Source organism: Heptranchias perlo, unplaced genomic scaffold (genome assembly GCF_035084215.1).
Source record: "Heptranchias perlo isolate sHepPer1 unplaced genomic scaffold, sHepPer1.hap1 HAP1_SCAFFOLD_47, whole genome shotgun sequence".
In the NCBI taxonomy this organism is placed as follows: domain Eukaryota; kingdom Metazoa; phylum Chordata; class Chondrichthyes; order Hexanchiformes; family Hexanchidae; genus Heptranchias; species Heptranchias perlo.
In genome coordinates, this window is record NW_027139484.1 from 4,385,031 (window position 1) to 4,407,647 (window position 22,617).

Sequence of the window (22,617 nt, forward strand, 5' to 3'; positions counted from 1 at the left end):
AGACAGCCAAAAGCTTAACATGTTGGCGCTGAGGCACAGGAGACCTCCTTTCCTTTCTGAAACCAAAACCTTTTGTGTCTGCCCGAAAACGGCTGTTTTCCTCGAGCACTTGCCTCTGCTCACCAGCAGGGAGTGCCTTTGAATAACAACACGTCAAACCGCACTCACTTTCAGGCAAATCAGCCTTCCATCAGTCAGTCAGACCGACAGACAGACAGAGCTCTCGCTGTTTCCTCAAGCTCGGGCTGCTGTTCATTTCCGATGACCTCGACTGCCTTCCGCAGGCTCGGGCTCTTCTCGGCATCATTCACGATTACTGTGCCTTCCCGTTCTGCTGTTGCTCACTTGCGAATACTCGATACCGCGGATTGGAGCAAAGTTTTGAAAAAATTCAGGGAGGTGGCAATTCGTGGCGCTGCTTGGAGGCGAGTGTAAAGCGACTATTGTGAAGGGCAAATAGACCCGCCAAGCAGGGGAATTAGCTCAAATGGTAGAGCGCTCGCTTCGCATGCGAGAAGTAGCGGGATCGATGCCCGCATTCTCCACTCACTTTTTTACCTTGGGGAATTGTCCCGAAACGAAAATGGTGTCAGTTTTCAGCAAATCCAGAACCCACGTCAATCCTCAGCTTCGATAAAGAGAGATCAAAGAGCAGCAAATCTTTTGGTGTGCTGCAGTCAGCAAAAGTTTTTGATTCTGGTATTTAGCAAAGATGGAAAGATGAAGTGAGTCATGGATAAAAGCTTCACAGGTCCTGATATATTTTCTGTGGATTGAACTCAGGATTTACAAAGTTAATAAAACTAATGCACTCCCTGCTGTATGAAAAGCGCATGAACGGTGGAGATTGCCAAGCAGCATTACCAATAAGGTAAGTTTGCAAGCTATCTATAGTCATAAAGTAATGGACAGTTGGCAAAAACAATCCAGTCCGGTAGGAGTTGTCCAGACAATCTTCTGATTTGTCATTAGACACGAAATCCACTGCTCCACTGGTCTCGGATGTGCAGAGATCGTAACAGCTCACACTGCCACAGCGCTGCGGTCTGAGCAGGAAATGAGTCAGTCTCGGTCATGCACACGTGACTCCACCAGTCCGGGAGTGTCACAAGGCGCACAGTGAATATTGACCAAAGAGAGCAATCTTGGCTGCTTCCCTTCGATCGTTCAGCTGGTACAGCGGAGGACTGTAATACAATTAACAGATAAAAGTCATCCTTAGTTTTCTGGTTGGAACTAGCGAACGTGCTTTTGGAGTGAGCAGAAATTAGCTCAAGGCCGTTTTCTTTACTTTACAGACAGCCTACAGCTTAATATGTTGGCGCTGAGGCACAGGAGACCTCCTTTCCTTTCTGAAACCTGAAAGTTTTTTGTGTCTGCCCGAAAACGGCTGTTTTGCTCGAGCACTTGCCTCTGCTCACCAGCAGGGCGTACCTTTGAATAACAACACGTCAAACCGCACTCACTTTCAGGCAAATAAGCCTTCCATCAGTCAGTCAGACCGACAGACAGACAGAGCTCTCGCTGTTTCCTCGAGCTCGGGCTGCTGTTCTTGTCCGATGACCTCGTCTGCGTTCCGCAGGCTCGGGCTCTTCTCGGCATCATTCACGATTACTGTGCCTTCCCGTTCTGCGGTTGCTCACTTGCGAATACTCGATTCCGCGGATTGGAGCAAAATATTGAGAAAATTCAGGGAGGTGGCAATTCGTGGCGCTGTTTGGAGGCGAGTGTGAAGCGACTATTGTGAAGGGCAATTGGTCCCGTTACGCAGGGGAATTAGCTCAAATGGTAGAGCGCTCGCTTTGCACGCGAGAAGTAGCGGGATCAATGCCCGCATTCTCCACTCACTTTTTTACCTTGGGGAATTGTCCCGAAACAAAAATGGTGTCAGTTTTCAGCAAATCCAGAACCCACGTCAATCCTCAGCTTCGATAAAGAGAGATCAAAGAGCAGCAAATCTTTTGGTGTGCTGCAGTCAGCAAAAGTTTTTGATTCTGGTATTTAGCAAAGATGGAAAGATGAAGTGAGGCATGGATAAAAGCTTCACAGGTCCTGATATATTTTCTGTGGATTGAACTCAGGATTTACAAAGTTAATAAAACTATTAGATTCCCTGCTGTGTGAAGAGCACACGAACGGTGGAGACTGCCAGGCAGCACTGCCAACTAGGTTAGTTTGCAAGCTAACTAAAGTCATAAAGTAATGGACAGTTGGCAAAAACAATCCAGTCAGGTAGGAGTTGTCCAGACAATCTTCTGATTTGTCATTGGACACGATATCCACTGCACCACTGGGCTCGGGTGTGCAGAGAAAGCAGCAGCTCACACTGCCACAGCGCTGCGGTATGAGCAGGAAATGAGTCAGTCTCGGTCATGCACACGTGACTCCACGAGTCCGCGAGTGTCAAAAGGCACACAGTGAATATTTACCAAAGTGAGCAATCTTGGCTGCTTCCCTTCGATCGTTCAGCTGGTGCAGCGGAGGACTGCAATACAATTAACAGATACAAGTCATCCTTAGGTTTCTGGTTGGAACTAGCGAACGTGCTTTTGGAGTAAGCAGAAATTAGCTCAAGGCCGTTTTCTTTACTTTACAGACAGCCAAAAGCTTAACATGTTGGCGCTGAGGCACAGGAGACCTCCTTTCATCTCTGAAACCAAAAGCTTTTTGTGTCTGCCCGAAAACGGCTGTTCTGCTCCAGCACTTGCCTCTGCTCACCAGCAGGGCGTACCTTTGAATAACAACACGTCAAATCGCACTCACTTTCAGGCAAATAAGCCTTCCATCAGTCAGTCAGACAGACAGACAGACAGAGCTCTCGCTGTTTCCTCAAGCTCGGGCTGCTGTTCTTTTCCGATCACCTCGTCTGCGTTCCGCAGGCTCGGGCTCTTCTCGGCATCATTCACGATTACTGTGCCATCCCGTTCTGCTGTTGCTCAATTGCGAATACTCGATACCGCGGATTGGAGCATTGAATGCATTCAGGGAGGGGGCAATTCGTGGCACTGCCTGGAGACGAGTGTTAAGCGATTATTGTGAAGGGCAAATTCACCACCGCACCTGGGGATTTAGCTCAAATGGTAGAGCGCTCGCTTCGCATGCGAGAAGTAGCGGGATCGATGCCCGCATTTTCCACTCACTTTTTTACCTTGGGGAATTGTCCCGAAACAAAACTGGTTTCAGTTTTCAGCAAATCCATAACCCACGTGAATCCTGAGCTTCGATAAATCGAGATCAAGGGGCAGTAAATCTTTTGGTGTGCTGCAGTAACCAAAAGTTTTTGATTTTGGTGTTTCGCAAAGATGGAAAGATAAAGTGAGACGTGGAAAAAAGCTTCACGGGTCCTGGTATCTTTTCTGTGGATTGAACTCAGGATTTACAAAGTGAATAAAACTAATGCATTTCCTGCTCTGTTAAAAGCGCACGAACGGTGGAGACTGCCAGGCAGCACTGCCAATTCGGTCAATTTGCAAGCTATTAAAAGTCATAAAGTAATGGACAGTTTGCAAAAACAATCCAGTCAGGTTGGAGTTGACCAGACAATCTTCTGATTTGTCATAAGACACGGTATCCACTGCTGCATTCGCCTCTCGGGTGTGCAGAGAAAGTAACAGCTCACACTCCCATAACGATGCGCTATCAGCAGATAATGAGTCAGTCTCGGTCATGCACATGTGACTCCACGAGTCCGGGAGTGTCAAAAGGCGCACAGTGAACATTTACCAAAGAGAGAAATCTTTGCTGCTTCCCTTCGATCGTTCAGCTGGTACAGCGGAGGACTGTAATAGAATTAACAGATAAAAGTCATCCTTAGGATTCTGGTTGGAACCAGCGAACGTGCCTTTGGAGTAAGCATAAATTAGCTCAAGGCCGTTTTCTTTACTTTACAGACAGCCAACAGCTTAACATGTTGGCGCTGAGGCACAGGAGACCTCCTTTCCTTCCTTCAACCTGAAAGCTTTGTGCATCTGCCCAATAAACGTCTGTTTTGCTCGAGCACTTGCCTCTGCTCACCAGCAGGCCAAGTGCACCTTTGAGTAACAAAACGTCAAACCGCACTGAAATTGTAACGAACAGAAGACAAACACACGTCTTCGTTCAAAAACCACCCTGCAGGTGGACACGGAGTGAGATAAACACAGGGCAGAGATGCAGACAGTATCCGGAAACATCGGGAAGTAGACAAGAGGAATAGATTGAGCGCTTTGTTGTCAGAAAATTGTCTGAACCTCCACGGTCAATGAAAGGGTTTTTGTTGGTCGGTTTCTCATTGAACCGGATAATTCGGGAGAACTTGGTCAATGGTTGGTTCGTATTCCCTTGTCCCCCACCAGCGGAAAAGGTTTGTCGATCCCACCCGACAACTCCTTTCAAAAGCCACTCTGTCCAAAGCCAATGTATCCTTCCAGATTAAAAGGGAATAAAACTTGAAATGAGCATCACTGTGGATCAGTTTTCTCTCACTCAAAGTTATCTGTTTAATGAAGTGAACGATGCAGCTTCCAAAGAATCAGGGAACAGCCACTGTCCCCCTTTTTGGCAGGAGAATAAACTCGATCTGGATGTTGATCGAGACCAAGTTCCAACATAATGTTCCCACCCGGTATCAAACCAGAGTCCTTTTAAGAGTAAAGTGAACGTGATAACCGCGACACTACGGAAACCGATGGTATTTATCTGAACACAATGGGCAACTGAATGGTGTCCTCTCTCTGCTCGTACTTGGAATGTGTTGTTCTGAGCACAGCAAGCGATCGAGACAGTGGCTGCTCCACCTTTGCTTTAAAAATTCTCAGGGTAGTGAGTTTGAGCCCCACGTTGGGCGAGTACCGTTTTAAACTTTTATGCTGCTTCCACCGGTGAGCCCCAGCTCTGACACTTCCCCCACCCCCATCTCCGTCTCACCGCGCACGATGGGGCCGCGCCCGGGCTGAATCTCTCCAATTCGGTTTCCGCCCCTGTCGCAGCATGAAATCTTCCTTATCAACGTCACAAATGATACCCGACGTGACTACCACCATGATAAACTATCCCTCCTCATCCTTCTCAAATACAATATCTCACCGTGCTGTTATGGTGTTAGACTGGTCTCCTCTCTCTGCTCTCATTTGGAATGTGCTGCTTTTCCGTCTGATAACACTTAGTATCATCGTATTATGTTGGTCCAGAAGAGGAGATCATTCGGCCCATCGTGCCTGTGCCGGGGCAAACACACGTATTCGTTCAAAATTCGTTCAGAGATAGATTGAGTGCTTTGTTATCAGAAAATTGCCTGAACCCCCACAGTCTGCAACTTTCCTCCTCGCTATCAACCACACGGCCTATTTTTGTGTCACCGGCAAATTTCTCAATCATGCCCCCTACTTTTGAGTCCAAATCGTTAATGTCTACCAGAAAATGCAAAGGACCAAGTACCGAGCCCTGCGGCACTCCACTGGAAACAGCCTTCCTGCCACAAAAACATCCCTTGACCATTACCCTTTGCTTTCTGTCACTGAGCCAATTATGGATCCAACAAGCCACATTCCCTTGGATCCCATGGGCCTTTACTTTTTTGACCAATCTGCCATGTGGGAACTTTTCAAAAGCCTTGCTAAATCCATGCAGACAACATCAATTGCGCTACCCTCATCGATCCTCCTTGTCACCTCCTCGAAAAATTAAATCAGGTTCGTCAGACACGACCTCCCCTCAACAAATCCATGCTGACTGTCCTTGATTCGTCCGTGTCTTTCCAAGTGACAGTTTATCCCGTCCCTCAGAATTGATTCCAATAATTTGAAATGGAGTCTTTCTCCTGCTTGCTGCAATAACAAATAAAGCTGCAAGGTGCATTCAGGTCCGGCTAGCTCAGTCGGCAGCGCATGAGATTCTTAATCTCAGGGTCGTGGGATCGAACCCCACGTTGGGCGTGTATCCTTTTAAACTTTTATGCTGTTTTCACTGGCCAACAGTGCAGAAATGATGCAGAATCAAAAATAAATTCGGTCGTCTTGATGGCCGAGTGTTGTAAGGCGCTGCGTTGAGGTCGCAGTGTTTTCTTGGAGGCGTGGGTTCGAATTCTACTTCTGACAGTGCTCATTTCTACGACTTCGTGATAATATTTTATTTGTGGATTGGGCTGCAGCTGATTTTTCTGCCAAGTTGATTTTCTCCTCCCACAAAAGCAACTGTCTTTGTCATGGATATGTGACTTGAGAAGTTTCGAACGGTGAAATGTTTGACATATTAATGACCTGGACAAAGAAATAGAACAGCAGTGGGAAACATTTAAAACGGTGATCAATAGAGTCCAGGAGAAATATATCCCATTAAAATGCAAGAACAAACCAGCCAGAAATGACACACCAGGGATGAAAAAAGAAATAAGGGCGAAATTGAAACTAAGGAAAAAGGCACACACTGGACAATAAAGGAGAGAGGGGAATGTGAAAAGACTGGGAAAGAAGTCTAAAGAACTATTGGAAAGGCAAAAAGGAATAACAAAAAAAGAGAAGTATTCTGGAGACATCAACAGCCAAAGAAAATTTCGGATAGGAATAGGGCCACTCAGGGAAACACACGACAAACTCACAGGCAATGACAGCGAAATGGCAGAAATATTAAATAATCACTTTGCTTCAGTATTTACCAGGGAGACTAGTATTGAGGGCATGACAGTGGAAGAAGAGAGCAAAAAATATGTAAAGGCATTTAAGATCGAAAGGGGGGAGATAATTGATAAACTAATCAAACTTAGAGAGGAAATTTCCTGTTAGGAGCCTAACCAGAGTTTCAAACCGCTCAGCCACGCTAATTTCCGTATTACTGTTCAGGAGCTCATTTCACAGGGACACGATTACCGCGCTCCATTTAGAGAGGCTCAATGAAAGGTAGAAATTGATCTATTAATCGAATCATAGAATAGGACAGCGCCATTCGAATGCCATTCGGCCCATCGTGCCTGTGCCAGCTCTCTGAAAGTGCTGTCCAGTTAGTCCCACTCGCCTGCTGTTTCCCCATAGCCCTGAAAAAGTTTCCATCCAAGCGTTTATCCAATTCCCTTTTGAAAACTGAGAGTTAAGAAAAACAATATTGAAAGGGGTGATGGGGCCTCTGCAGCGTCGATGTAGATTGTGTGATGATTGAAGTTATCAAGATGGTTGCTTTACACATGGTATGTTGTGCAATCATCCTGAAATATCTTCAATATCCAATACAAATTGAATTGTAAACCTGACGGACAAACACTGGAAAACAAGTCACGAGCGAACGCAAATCATCTGGGACCCCTTTTCAGCCTCAATGCAAAGTGAAATAACTTTGCATTGAAAAGATTTGGAACTTGCATCTGTGCCTTTATCTGTTCCATTTCTTAAAGTTGCTGGCGTCTGGTGATGTGCACGCCTCTGCTCCCTCCATTGAACAAGAAAGGAGGTGTTTGACGTTGACGGGACCTGTTGGTTATGAGCTCATCCTTTACACTGAGTGGGTTCGCGTCTTTTAAACGGCGTCAACTTTAGCCCAGCGGTGAACTTCGCAGCAAACAAGTTCGACACCGTCTCACCGCGGGAGCTGACTGACATGTTTATTGTTATTTCTTTCAGACCTAAATAAATAGGAACCGTGATTTTAAATTTGCACTAAGTGATTTTTAGGTAGTCTGCATTAAGTGTTTCAAAGGCGACCCCTAATTTATGATAGTCCGGCCATTTCACCAGCCATGTTGAAAACAAAACATGTCTCAGCTTTTCGCGTCTTTTTTCGAAAGGCAAAAAATATATTTCCCGTGACCTCTGAAGGATGGACAAGTACATTTCAGAAAGCAGAAGCAAGTTCACCGAGCTTAAATCGTCTGACCACGTTAAAGGCGATATATACAGATATATATATATATACAAGTAGTTCCTGTCTGTTTCTGTGTGTGTCCATCTGCAGGTCGATTTTGAATCAATACCAGTATTCGTGTCAGTTTGTTGCATGAAATAAATGAGGGTATCAGGCGCTCCCCTCCCTGCCACTGGGTAGGTACTGAGTCAGGGTTTAGACCAAACATCAGTTTTTTTTTGTGAAAAAGCAATGAAAACCTTCATTCGGGAATGATCCAGTCTCATGTGAGCGGTGAAAGAAACAATGACCCCGATGTGATGTGAACACGCAGCCTTTTGAGTCAGACCTTTGCGCCACGCACTCTGAAGACAGGATCCTGGATGTTATTATTTTATGAATGTTTCTCAAGCACCGTTTCAGACATTGGTTTCATCGATAGGGCTTATCAAATCTCCGCCAGGTCCCACCGGGTGTGAGACAGTATTGGAAGCAGCCTTCACCCCCAATATCACGCTGGCTTTCATCGCCTGCTCTCAGCGGACTGCATTAACAGGGCTGGGAGATATGGACTTTGTTCACATTCTTCAGCAATGTGAATCGTTCAGTGTTCAATCATTTTTAATGGGGACAAGGTTTCAAAATGTTTCCGCCTGGTTTCGAACCGGAGATCTTTCGCGTGTTCGGCGAACGTGATAACCACTACACTACGGAAACCTGATCTCGCAGTCGCCGTGTTAAGGATATAACCCCTCAGCCAAAATAATTTCCGTATTACTGTCCAGGAGCTCATTTCACAGGGATACATTTACTGCGCTGTATTTCGGAAGGCTGCAGAGAAGGATCGGTGGCGATGGTCAGGCAGGGAATCCCAGAGCATCGCGCCCACACAAACATTTCACTGTTTTTTTTGCATGTGGCTGATATCTGATGGCAGTGTAAATTATGGCGAATCAGGCATGCTCAGATGACATTGTTCACAGAGTGTTTTCTTGCAGCCAAATCGCACATTTGAAAACTTGAAATGAGATCGGAGCAATTTAAAGTGCTCCCAGTTACTGCAGATCAGGAATAAAACCTGGCACCGGCTTCAGGGCGATCAGAATGAGGCAATGAATCCGAAAGTGGGAAGAAAAAGGTGGAATTTTCGACCCTGGGTGGATTTGAACCACGAACTTTTCAGTTAACAGCCAAACGCGCTAACCGATGGCGCCACAGAGACCATCGGATGCTTTTTTTTTGCAAGATACACTAAAGCAGCGTGTCACCTAGCCAAAGTTACATGTTGCAGCCAAAGAAATGCAATTGTCCACTATCAGTGTTACTTTTCCAGAAATAAAGGATGAGACATTGTTTGTGGAAACATGGAAACGGTCTGGTCTCGCTCACAGCATCGATATCACCGCCAACCAGCTCTCCTGCAACCGGCGCGCCCACCGGTGCTTTGTCTATTATCAAGTAGCACTGCGGGAGAACGTTCACCACACGGACTGCAGCACCACCACCTTCTCAAGGGCAATTCCAGATGGGCAATAAATGCCGGCCTCGCCAGCGACGTCCACATCCCATGAACAAATAAAGAAAAAGTATTCTGAGCGTCCTGACGCTGATGTCAGGTTTTGATCCCTGATCTGCAGTAACTGAGAGCGCTTTAAATGGCTCCGAACTCTTAATTTTACCCACAACATCAGAGGAACTGTTCCAGGGGGACATGCCCGACTCAGCTGCGTCTTGGCCGCCTGTCTGGCCAGTCCTTTATTCGCCTCCAATTCCGTTTCCCAAAGCGTATCTACAGATTCACAAAGCTGTTTGTCATTTCGGTTCCTTTCGATTTGTCCAGCTCCCGACTGGCAATAATTTGCAAACCTGGTTGCAACCCTCCACCTTGCATCGTGTCCAGGGATGGGTTATGTGGAGAGACTGGAGAAGCTGGGATTGTTCTCCTTGGAGCAAAAAAAGTTTGAGGGGAGATTTAATGGAGGTGTTCAAAATTATGAGGGGATTTTGAAAGAATGGATGGGGAGAAGCTGTTTCCATTGGCAGGAGGGTTGATAACCAGAGGACTCAACCAGCATTTACATAGCGCCTTCAACGTCGTAAAACGTCACAAGGTGCTTCACAGGAGCGTTATTAAACAAAACTTGACACTAAGCCACAGATGGAGATATTGGGACAGGTGACCAAAAGCTTAGTCGAAGAGGTAGGTTTAAAGGTATGTGTTAACGGAGAGAGAGGCGGAGAGGTTTAAGGATGGAATTCCAGAGCTTCGGGCCGAGGCAGCTGAAGGCATAGCCGCAAATGGTGGAGCGATTAAAATCGGCGATGCGCAAGAGGCCAGAACTGGATGAGCACAGAGATATTTTTTTATTCGTTCATGGGATGTGGGCGTCGCTGGCTGGGCCAGCATTTATTGCCCATCCCTAATTGCCCTTGAGAAGGTGGTGGTGAGCCGCCTTCTTGAACCGCTGCAGTCCGTGTGGTGAAGGTTCTCCCACAGTGCTGTTAGGAAGTGAGTTCCAGGATTTTGACCCAGCGACGATGAAGGAACGGCCGATGTATGCTTGATGCAGTGTTCCCTCGTGATTGGGAATAGTTCATTGCACAAAAATAATTCAAGTCTGTGAGACACTTATTGTTCTTTTTAATCACCATTAATACGTTCTGTTGCACACTGAAGGAAATGCTAACTTGTTTGTAAAGTGACAATTAAAACGTTGATAAAACTTTGTGCTTTGCATGTCATGAACTTTTATCTCTTCCCATTTTACATACTGTATTTTAGGAGTCTGCTTCAAAATGTACAGTGCTTATTATACCAGGAATCTGGTGCGGCCGCTGTTAAATTAAAAAAGGTTTGTAGCCCCTTTCACGCTTGATGAAACTCGACCCTGGAGGTTTCTGGGGAGCAAGTCCCAAAAAATGCTTCCCTCCGAGGTCAAATCGGGGACTTTCTGCCTGTAACTGGTGAACATGATAACCGCTACACTCTGGAAATGACAAACTTTTCGATCTCAGGTCTGAAGGAAATGTCTCGGGAAAACATGAACTGCTGACTCTCTTTACACTGACTCTTTTCACGAACATTTCATCGATAGAAACTATACAAGTCACAGAGAAAAAATGTCAAAGTCATTAAACTCCCGAATTAGCCCCAAAATCTATCAATCTCAGTTTTTAAATTTTCAATTGACCCCCAGCCTCAACAGTTTTTTGGGGGAAGAGTGTTCCAGATTTCCACTCCCCTTTGTGTGAAGAAGTGCTTCCTGACATCACCCCTGAACGGCCTAGCTCCAATTGTAAGGTTCTGCCCCTTGTTCTGGATTCCCTACCAGAGGAAATAGTGTCTATCTGCCCTGTCAAATCCTTTAATAATCGCAACACCTCAATTAGATCACCCCTTAATATTCTATACTCAAGGGAATGCAAGTCGAGTCTTTGCAAGCTGTCCTCATAATTGCTTATCAATGATAGCCACCAAAAAGGGTTTTACGATGGCTGGCTCTTGTGTGCGTTAGCTTTTGTCAATGGCCTCGTTGGTCTAGGGGTATGATTCTCGCTTTGGGGTTGTTTGTCTAAATATGTGAGAGGTAGCGGGTTCAAATCCCGGACGTACCCTTATTTTACTTTTGATCTTGAACTTCCAAAGACAGAAAAGTACCCAAATCACCCCACATGAGTGAAACAATTCCTGTGTTTCATACTATTACCGAACACAACTGCCCAACTTGGTTCTGATGAAAGGTCATTGACCTGAAACATTAACTCTGTTTCTCTCTCCACAGATGCTGTCTGACCTGCTGAGGGCTTCCAGCATTTTCCATGTTATCAGAGTATCACTTCCCTCATCACCTAACTACACTCCTCCACTAGATGTCGCCTTGTGGTGCAAACAGGCTCCTTCCGCACAGCCAGGTGTTCTGCTTTAGACATTATAGAATAGAATCATCGAAGTTACAACATGGAAACAGGCCCTTCGGCCCAACATGTCCATGTCGCCCAGTTTATACCACTAAGCTAGTCCCAATTGCCTGCACTTGGCCCATATCCCTCGATACCCATCTTCCCCATGTAAATAGAATCATTAATTATAACTATAACTTTTGAACTTGTTCGTTAAAACATATGGCCTTTCCCATTGACCAGAAATCAGAATGGTGTTTATCTCTCACCAGTACAGCCCTTTCCCGCTGGGTCAGTATGGAATGATACGGAGCAATCATACAGATGTCACACCTCTCCTGCTTCCCTGTGAAGCTGGTAAGACGAATAGCACACAATGCTGTCTGACACACATACACACCAGCTCTGAATGATTTAAAGGCCTTCTTATTATTGTCAGAGAATTGTTTATATCAAAAGGATAATTAAACTTACGAGTATTATGATATCAGCTACAATCCAAGAGTTTCTGGACTTCAGAATCTTCTCGTCTCTATATTAAACATATGCATGCATTTAAAATGAAGCAAATCCGTCTTATGATTGTAGTTTCATTCACCCAACAGAGATTTATACTTCCTTACTTAAGAAGCAAAAGCTAAAGTTTAATATTACTTCAATATAAAGACTAACTCTTCCCTTACAATACAATTAACCAAACTAATATAACACCTCAAACTGATGGAGCCTCTCAAACTAAAACAGTACCTCAAGCTAATGCAGTACCTCAAACAGATAGAGAATCTGAAACTAATATAATACCTCAAGCTAATACATCATCTCAAATTAATAGAGTACCTTAAACTAATACAGTACCTCAAACCGATACAGAACTTGAAACTAATATAATACCTCAAACTAATACTGTACCTGGAATTAATACTGTTCCTCAAACAAATACAGTACCTCAAACTAATATTGTTCCTCAAACAAATCCAGCACCTCAAACTAATAGTGTTCCTCAAACAAATCCAGCACCTCAAACTGATAGTGTTCCTCAAACAAATACAGCACCTCAAACTAATAGCGTTCCTCAAACAAATACAGCACCTCAAACTAATAGTGTTCCTCAAAAAATACATCACCTCAAACTAATAGTGTTCCTCAAACAAATACAGCACCTCAAACTAATAGTGTTCCTCAAACAAATACAGCACCTCAAACCAATCGAACACCTCAAACTAATACAATACCCCAAAACTAATCATTAACTGAAATGTTAAAGTCCGAAAAGGACAAGCAGGTTGACCATGACAGGTGGCGGATCAGTTAGGAGGATATTAAACTGCAGGAGAAAGTCCCGTTGAGGAACTGCAGTTGTATTCAATTAATTTCGAGTCTTTTCTCAACATTAGAGCAGAGAAACACGTGGTACGTAATATCACCGCAGGGCCTTCCATGGTCGGCCGAATTCAGTGCAACATCCCCAGTACATTTGGTCTGAAGCTCATCACCAGATGCCTTTCAAGTCACCTTTGCTGATTTGTTGCAGTTCAGTTTCGGTTTGAATGGAGTTGTTTGATTACCAGCATAGCTTTATTGGGGCGAGGGATATTTGAGTTTGTACCGGGCAATCTGTAGTTGCCCATTGTTAATTGATCTTCAATTGACTCAATACATTTCAATTGAACTATCACAAAAAGACGGGCTATTCCTGCACCCACTCCCCGCCCCCACCCACCCCCCCCAATGTTCCAACTTACTCCACTTCTCCATCGCTACTTCTACCAATCTATAACTCTGTCTCTATTTATAAATCTGTCTATCGTGCTCTCTTTCTACTCAGTTTATGTTCCTTCATCTCTTTCAACTATATCCATTGTTATTTTCACATTATTAAAAATCAATATAATCTCCTTCGACCGATTCGTATGTATCGTTGTCTCTCCACTGCTTTAAATGTATCCATCTATCTATCTATCTATCTGTCTATCTATCTATCTTTCGTTCCATCCATCTATCTATCCATCCATCTATCTATCCATCTATCTATCTCTATCTATCCATCCAGCTATCTAAGTGTCACCTTTATCTTCCTATTTCGCTATATCTGTTTCTCCCTTCACCTGTTTATTGCTCTGTTGTTGTTTCTCTATCGCTTTCTGTCTCTCCTCCTTCATTACTAAAGTTTATCAAATAACTTTCTAATCTTTATCAAAAATGCAATATTAAAGCATGAGGACGAGGTAAATTAGCAAATTCCAATTCTCTAATCTCTAACCAATTATTTGCAACCGAGATGTTAACGTTCAAGGGGAAGGCAAAGGACGAGTCCTGTCGCCCAGCCGCCTGTTTATGAGAGAAAATATTAACTTACAGAGAAAGGTACATTTCAGGAGCCCCGGTTTTTAATAAGTCAATCATTTGCTCTGTACAACTTTCGACGAAGAAAACATGTGGTAAGTTTTAAAGAAATCCCCAATGTAATGAATGCCTAATAATTTCAATGGTGTGGTGTTTTATTCCAAAGAAACGTTTATTTAAACGAAAATGTAGTTGTTATCTCAAGATCATTAATAAATTAGCCGCATTCACATGGAACTTTTAAATTGATAAAATACATTTTTACATAAAGGTTTGTCATGTACATTTTCTAATATTTCACCGTCTTGAACTTAGCTTTTATCGAACACAGCAAAATACTTATCACCTGTTCAAGATTAATTTGCATTTTTTTAATGTACTGGTTTATTTTAAGGAACTGGTGTGGTCTTTATCAGCCTTACAAGGAAACGAAATTAAAGTGAGCATCCGGACACACACACACACACACACACACACACACACACACATACAGACACACACACAGACCCATACAAATACACACACACACACACACACACACATACAGACCCATACAAATACACAGACACACACACACACACACACACACACAGACCCATACAAATACACAGAGACACAGGCACACACAGACCCATACAAATACACACAGAAACACACAGACCCATACAGATTCACAGAGACACAGGCACACACAGACCCATACAAATACACAGACACACACACACACCCATACAAATACACAGAGACACAGGCACACAGACCCATACAAATACACAGAGACACACACACACAGACCCATACAAATACACAGACACACGAGTTATAATCAAAGGCTAAAAAGACAAGTAACTAAAAAATCTTCATCCTTGTCATCAGTCGCAGAGAGCATTAAAACGGGATATAATCAAAGAGTACAAAGACAAATAACTAATAAATCTTCATCCCAGTCATCAGTCCCAGAGAGCAGTAAAACGGGTTATAATCAAAGAATTAAAAGGCAAATAACTAATAAATCTTCATCCCAGTCAGTGTTGCTGGTCTCCTATTAGATAGAGCACTCCTTAAAGCTTCCCTCACGGTTGTGCAAACCGATATCAATTCGATGTCTGCACATAAACCAAGCTATGCTGTTGTAACAAAACTGTGTCCACGACTAGTTTCCAGTGTTAATTTATCTCAACACGTAAGTGTATGATATAAATCTCTTCCTGGTATAAGAATATGATCCCAGAAATTACTTTTGCTCATTTGGTTGACAAATAATGAACACATTCCGATGAAAGTTAATAAAACTTGCATTCCCAGGCCGCCTTTGACGTAATAAACATTTCCAATGGGATTCACTGAGAAGTAAAAGGAATAAGAAGATATCAGGAAGACTGGCGAAAACCTTGGTCAAAGAGTGGGTTTAAGGAGGGTTTAAAAGGAGGAGAAGTAAATGGAGAGTCGGAGGGGATAAGATTGGTTTTCAAGAGTAGAATTTCGATGTCTGAAGGACAAAAATGGATCCCCGGCCAAAGAAGGAGATAGTAGGAGGGATGACAAACGTTTGGAGCAAGAGATGGGTTTCATGGGAGGTTTGAAAGAAGGAAATAACTTGCCTTTACATAGCACCTTTCAAGGCCTCAGGACGTCCCAAAACAGTCAATGAAGGACATTATGAAGTGTAGTCACTGTGGTAATGTAGGAAAAGCGGCAGCCAATTTACACACAGCAAGATCCCACAAACTGCAATGAGATAGATGGCCAGAAAGTCTGCCTTAGTAATGTTGTTTGAGGGATAAATATTGGCTAGGACTCCGGAAAGAAATCCCCTGCTCTTTTTCGAATATGGCGGTGGGATTTCTTACATCTACCTGAGAGGGCAGATGGGCCCTCAGCTTAACGTTTCCTATGTTGTCACCTCCGACAGTACACCACTCCCTCAGTACTGCCCCTCCAATAGTACTGTGCTCCCACAGCACTGACCATCCAACAGAATGCCAGTCCCTCAGTACTGACCCTCCGACAGTGCAGCACTTCCTCAGTACTGCGCCTCTGACAGTCCTGCGCTCCCTCAGAATTAACCCTCCATCAATATTGCACTCCCTCAGTACTGACCCTCTGAAACTATTGCACTCCATCAGTATTGCCACTCTGACAGTGCACCACTTCCTTAGTACTGACCCTCCGACAGTGCACCACTTCCTCAGTACTGACCCTCCGACAGGGCAGCACTCCCTCAATACTGACTCTCCGACAGTAATGTGCTCCCTCAGCACTGACCCTCCGATGGTACCGCGCTCCCTCAGTACTGACCCATCAGCAGTGCACCATTCCCTCAGTACTGACGCCCTGACAGTATTGCGCTCCCACAGCAGTGACCCTCCGACAGTGCAGCCCTCCCTCAGTACTGACCCTCTGACAGTACTGCACTCCTTCAGTGGTGAAACTCCGAAAGTGCAGCCCTCCCTCAGTACTGACCCTCCGACAGTGCAGTGCTCCTTCAGGACTGTACTGCAGTGTCAGCCCCTGGATTATTTGTTCAAGTCTCTGGAATTGGACGTCAATGCACAGCCTTCGAACGCACAGGTGAGACTGCTACCACTGAGCCACGCCTGACACCTGAAAGGGTGAGAAAGAGATGCAGGGGCTTCGGAAGGGAATTCAGGAGCGTGGATATGGCTGAAGTCACCGCTGTCAAAATAGGGCAAATGGACTCCGGATGCACAAGCGGCCAGAGGTGAAGTAGCAGAGTGTTTGGGAGGGGCTGTCGGACTGGAGGTCAGAGATAGGGAGGGGTGAGGGCCTGATGGATTTAAGTGTAGGAAAGAATCAAAATAAACTACAGGCTAAGGAGATTGGAATCCAACGCAGGTCAGTGAGGGCTTCGGTGATTGGTGAGCCACTCACCAATCAAAAAGCCAGGGGTGGGGATGGATTCCGTGGCTAAGATGTAGAAATTTTGTGGCCAAAGATCATGTGTACCAATTTGTACCTGTAGGAACTGGTGGGTCATCAAAAACAGAATGTGGGTCGAACAACACAGAGACATTGGAGAGGCGGTGGTTTTGTCAGCGTCCATCTGAAAGCTGCTCAGTGTCTGTGCACTGTCACCAAAGGGCAGCATGCAGATGAGGAAGAGGAGGGAGTCAAGGATTAAACTTTTAGAAACATCAGAGATAACGGTGATACGGTGGGAAGAGAAGCTTCTCCTGGCTCTGATCAGATAGATGAGTGGAACCAAATCTTCATCCCAGTCATCAGTCCCAGAGAGCAGAAAAACGGGTTATAATCCAAGAGTAAAAAGTGAGGGTAGCTCCAGTAAAGACGCCAGTGTCCGAGGATTGAGGAGGTGACGGGTGGGTTGTCGGTAGGTTTGGAGATGGGGGTGCGTGGGGGTTGGGCCATGGAAGGATCTAACACTAGGGATGAGAATTTTAAATGTACGCGATATGGAACTGGGAGCCTGTGAGGGTCAGTGAGGCCGAGCAGGACCTGATGCTGGTTGGACACGGACTACACAGTTTTGGATGAGCTCACGTTTATGGAAGGTGGAGGTTGGGTGGCCGGCCAGGACTGCATTTGGGGAATGGAGTCTGGAGGGACAGAGGCATTAATGAGGGTTTCAATGGGCAATGGGCTGAGGAAGGAATGGAGGCGGGTGAGGGAATCACGGGGCCTTTGTGATGGAGGTCAAATCGGGTCATGGGCTCAGCTCGGTGTTACACGGGACCAATTTTACTGGAGCCGCTAACCAATGTCGAATAAACGGGTAAACATCTGCAGTAAAATAGCGGAGAGAGGAATGTCAATGGGACACGTTCAGGTTCCGTCCCCTAATATCACCCACAGTCATTTCTAGGCTGCAATCCTCAACCTGCCCTTGAACTGTCCCCGTGTCAGAGACTCACAATTCATATTTTCACTGGGAAACTGCAGGAACAGAGTGAAACGGGTCTGCTTGTGTCCCTGGATTCAGTCTACACTGCGGACAATCGGTAACATTTAAAAATGAATCACCAGGAGTGAACATGGTCAATACAATTATATAAAAACTGTAAATGGGCCCACTCATTATTATTGGATCAGTGCTGTCTGAGAACAGATTTAAACTTTATTCCTGAGAGAGGTGTGATTGAGATAATGATCTGGACTTTGAGATGTTTGTGTTTTATGCACCACATTATTTACATCGGAGTCAAAGTTGCGGAGGTAATATGTTTGTTAAACTGACTGTAACTAATAGCAATGGTCAGGAGTATAACCGTGTCAGTGGAGACTTATCCCCTGTATAAATCAGGGCTTGTTGGAATGGATCAGCTCAGAGTGCCTGCTGGAGCTGTGGTTTCCTGGCCGACAGAAGTCAGTGCTTCTCACAGAAATGGGATATCCAGTAATGTATCAGATAATGCGCATTTATTATCCTGTTCTTGCAGCATTTGGAGTTCCGGGTAAGCCGTTATCTCAGCTGTTAATAGTGTAAATCGGTGTTAACTCTGTTGCTGTACTTGGTAAATTATATTTTCTCCCTGCATGTTTTACAGTCGCCTGTTCTGTTCTATTGGTTGAATGATGGAATGTGTTAAGTCTCTTTAGGTCTTGTCGGAGCTGCATTATATCCGTAATGATTTTTGTGTGTCCAACCCTGGCATTGTTACTGGATTATTCCTTGTACTGAATGTAATGTTGAACAATGGTATGTCCTTAACTTCTCAAAGTTCGGTCTGAATGTGTTACATTATATCTGTATGGCCTTTCTCTATCCAGCCCCGGCATTGTTCCTGGAATAATCACTGTACTGAATATATTGGGGTCAGGTCTCTGGGCGAAGAGCTGATGTCAGACCATCAGGAGCTGTTAATAGTTTCATCGTGTGGAACTAACCTGCCCTGGAGTATGTTTTCATCAATGTGTTTTCAGTGATTGATAATGAGACAGCTCACAATGTCAGTGTTACAAGGAGGGAGCACAGTGTATTCCCTACACAATAATATGCTTCAGCTAAACTGGGATTTTAATTGGTTATCAATGTTATGAAATATTATTTCATTATGTGTGTATCTGACGCCGATTCAGATGTCTGGTTACTGAACTGAGTTTTCTGCTGACTCTTTCACATCTCCTTCTCTGCTTCACTGTGGATGAATTCACTGACTGTCACTGGACTTCACTGTAAAATGAAATGTTTTGGTGTTATGTTGTCTCAGTTTGCACTGTCCCTTTTGGAATCAGGAGCCCTTCTATGTATCTGTAGATTATAAGTGTGATCTTGGCGTTTTGTTAATTGAACAATCCCGCCATCTATCGCTATACTTTATAATTACAGGTGAAGGAATCTCAATTATTGAGAGATCTGTCTGGAAGAGGAATTTGATTCTGTTTATTCCATGATTTGTAGATGAAGTGAACAGTATAGGTGAACAGATGGAGAATTGAATCATCTGTTGAAACATTAAACTATACCACAGAGGCTTCACAATTTAACAAACTAACACTGAGAATAGGATCGGTGGAACAAGGGGCTGGTGGACAGAATGCAGGCACAAGATGTTAGGATTTAATCGGATATGAAAATGGACTTGAGAAAGAGAGTAGAGTGAGTGATAGAGAGGGCGACTGAGAGGGAAAGCGAGAGGCTGTGGTGTGAATAATTCATCAGAATGAACTGCTGAAACTTCCAGTACAATTAAATGTAGAAAATGTGATTTGAAGGTGTTATTATGATGTGGTCAGATTGGGTGAGTTTGTATGTTGGGACTCGCTCCTCATGTTTATATCCCTGTCAGGTCCTCAGTCTGTTTTTATGAATGTTCCTTGTTTTGCACATTGACACTAAACATAATTAAAATTTGCTCAAAGAATAGAATCAGTAATTTATTGATCATAATGAATTATTCGGATACTTTACGTTAAAACTCAGCTGAGTTCAATAAAAAAACAGGTTGATTTAATTAATACATATCGATTGAATGTACAAAGTAAATTTATTGAACACATTTTACACCCAACACAGATTTCCTGACACCAATAACCACAGAAATGAACTGTTGAATGTAATGGTTGGTTTGTTTTAGTGAGACCTATAGATTAGATTTCCTCCAACACTCTGCTGCAGTCTCTCCCTGTGAATCCCAGCCTCTCCTCCCACTGCATTGAATCCTCTGTCTTCTCGTCCGTTGCTTCAGTTTGTTCGCTTTCCCAAACCATCTGCTCCTGACTCCCCTCCAGCTCCTACTTGTCGCCCTCCCAATCTCACTCACTGGCTCGGTCTCCAGCTGACTTTCCCGTTTAGTGCCAGCCCCTGTAGGCTCACTTAACCCAGAACAACAAACCAACTACACCTCCCCCTGTCCCCTCACCTTCCTGACCCTCCGCTCTCCTTCCTCGTCCGTCTGGAGCCCAAATCCGGCATTAATCCGCTGGATTCTCGTTGTGTAAAACCCCTTCTCCCTTTCCCACCGGCACTGAGCTCTCACTTAGCCCTTCCAGTGGATCCAGTGCTCACTTTATTCACTTTCTGTTTCCATCTCCCAATTCATTATTGATCATTGTGTTTAAAAACATCTCTCTGCCCGAAAGCGCTGCCCAGGTCAATGAATCACTTTCCACCCTTCGATGCAGCAACAAAGCTGACAATTTCACCCCAGATCCTCTCAAACTGCTGCTTTGGCTCCAGGTCTGATCAGTAATTTCTCTGCTTCCCTTTCTCTCTCTTACAGTTAACTTGGTGGCGATTGTGATCCTGTCCCGAGGAAAGTGCGGTCTCTCCAAATGTATCAGTCGCTATCTGGTTGGAATGGCAGTGGCCGATCTCCTGGTCGTTATCACTGATCCGATATTGAACAGGATTAATACGATGTTTCTCCCACGGTCATTCCTGGACATTACTCCCGTGTGTAGTTTTATTTACTTCTGCAGTTTTTCAGTCACGGTGTTGTCTGTTTGGTTCACAGTCGCTTTCACCTTTGATCGATTTGTGGCCATTTGTTGTGAGAAGCTGAAAACTAAATATTGCACCGAGAGAACGGCGGCTGTGGTTCTGGGAACAGTGAGTGTGCTGGGCTGTTTGGAGAGTGTCCCCACGTACTTTATATATGAACCAAGATTTGTAACTGATAATGTTCCCTGGTTTTGTGTGGGTAAACCGAGTTTCCGTACTTCCCCCGCATGGGCCGCATTTGACATGTTTAACCTCATTTTAACCCCTTGTGTCCCGTTCTGTCTGATTTTGCTGCTCAATGTTCTGACGGTCAGGCGTATTTTAATGTCCAGTCGAGTCCGCAGAGGACTCCGGAGCCGCAGCAATGGAGAGAATCAGAGTGATCCAGAGATGGAGAACCGAAAGAAATCCATCATTTTACTCTTCAGTATATCGGGCAGTTTTATACTGTTGTGGCTGACAAAGGTTGTATTTTACATTTATCTGCGAATTTCAGACCTTCGGTCCTATTACTCCTACACTGACCCCAATTATATCACACATCGGACATCAACAATGCTGCAGCTTCTCAGTTCCTGCATAAACACGTGTATTTATGTCCTGACTCAGACTAAATTCAGAGAGGAGCTGAAGAACGCGGTGAAATACCCTCTCAATCTAATTGTTAAATTAGTGAAATCATAAGAAGTGCTGAAGGGTTTCAAGCACTAGAACTAAATCCCAGTTCATTCTCCATCCCCTACATTTCCCGGGGGATGGAAAGTAAATTTTATATTAGCAGCACGGAGCCACTAAATGATCTGAAATACGGTTCTGATGTTATAGTTTATTGAAAATCTGACTTTTAAGGCTGGATTTATTCTGCAGACGACATATGTATTGTTGCTCGAAATTGCAGGTGGACTTCAAATAAATGGCCGTCCAGCAAAATATGCAACGCAGGGAATCAAAGTAGCTGCTAAGGGCCTGATCAGAATGGGTGCACGCCACATAAATGGATAATGAGTGAGGGGGAGGGATAGAGAGGGCGAGATAGTGAGTGAGAGAGGGAACAAGGGAGACAAAGTCAGAGTGATGGAGACTGAGGGAGAGGGAGAGAGCTTGAGACAGGGGGAGATACAGAGAGGAAGAGAAAGAGGGGAGAAAGAGTGACAGAGAGACATAGACAAACACACAGCGAAAGAGAGTGAGAGAGAGAGAGATAGTGATTTGGAGAATGAGAGAGAGACAGGGAGTGAAAGCGAGAAAGAGAGAGAGAGGCAGGGAGCGACACAAGGAGAGAGTGAGAGAGAATCAAAGAGAAAGAGAGGGCGATAGTGAGACAGAGACAGAGAGAAAGAGAGAAAGACAGTGAGAGGGACAGACAGAGAGACAGAAGGAGATAGAGAAGGAGAGAGGAGGTGACAGCGAGAGAGGACACAGGGACAAAAGAAATATAATTATTAAATAGTGCAGAACATCAAAAAAGATTTCCATAAAAGAGAGACGGTGTGTGAGAGAGAGATAGAAACAAAGAGGCGTAGAGACAGAGTTACACAGAGAGAGAGATAAATAAAGACAGTTTGTAAGACAGGAGAGAAAAATAAAGAGAGAAAGAAGAGTGAAAGAAAGCATAATGTGAGAGAGCAAGCAGACTTGGATGGAAC

General features: G+C 44.4%; 1 non-coding gene across 1 annotated transcript; it reads left to right on the forward strand.

Annotated features, from left to right (window-relative positions):
• Nucleotides 1-5,839: 5,839 nt before the first annotated feature.
• Nucleotides 5,840-5,912, forward strand: trnak-cuu (transfer RNA lysine (anticodon CUU)). Its single transcript has one exon. It is a non-coding gene; the product is annotated as a tRNA-Lys (tRNA).
• The last annotated feature ends 16,705 nt before the right edge of the window (nt 5,913-22,617 follow it).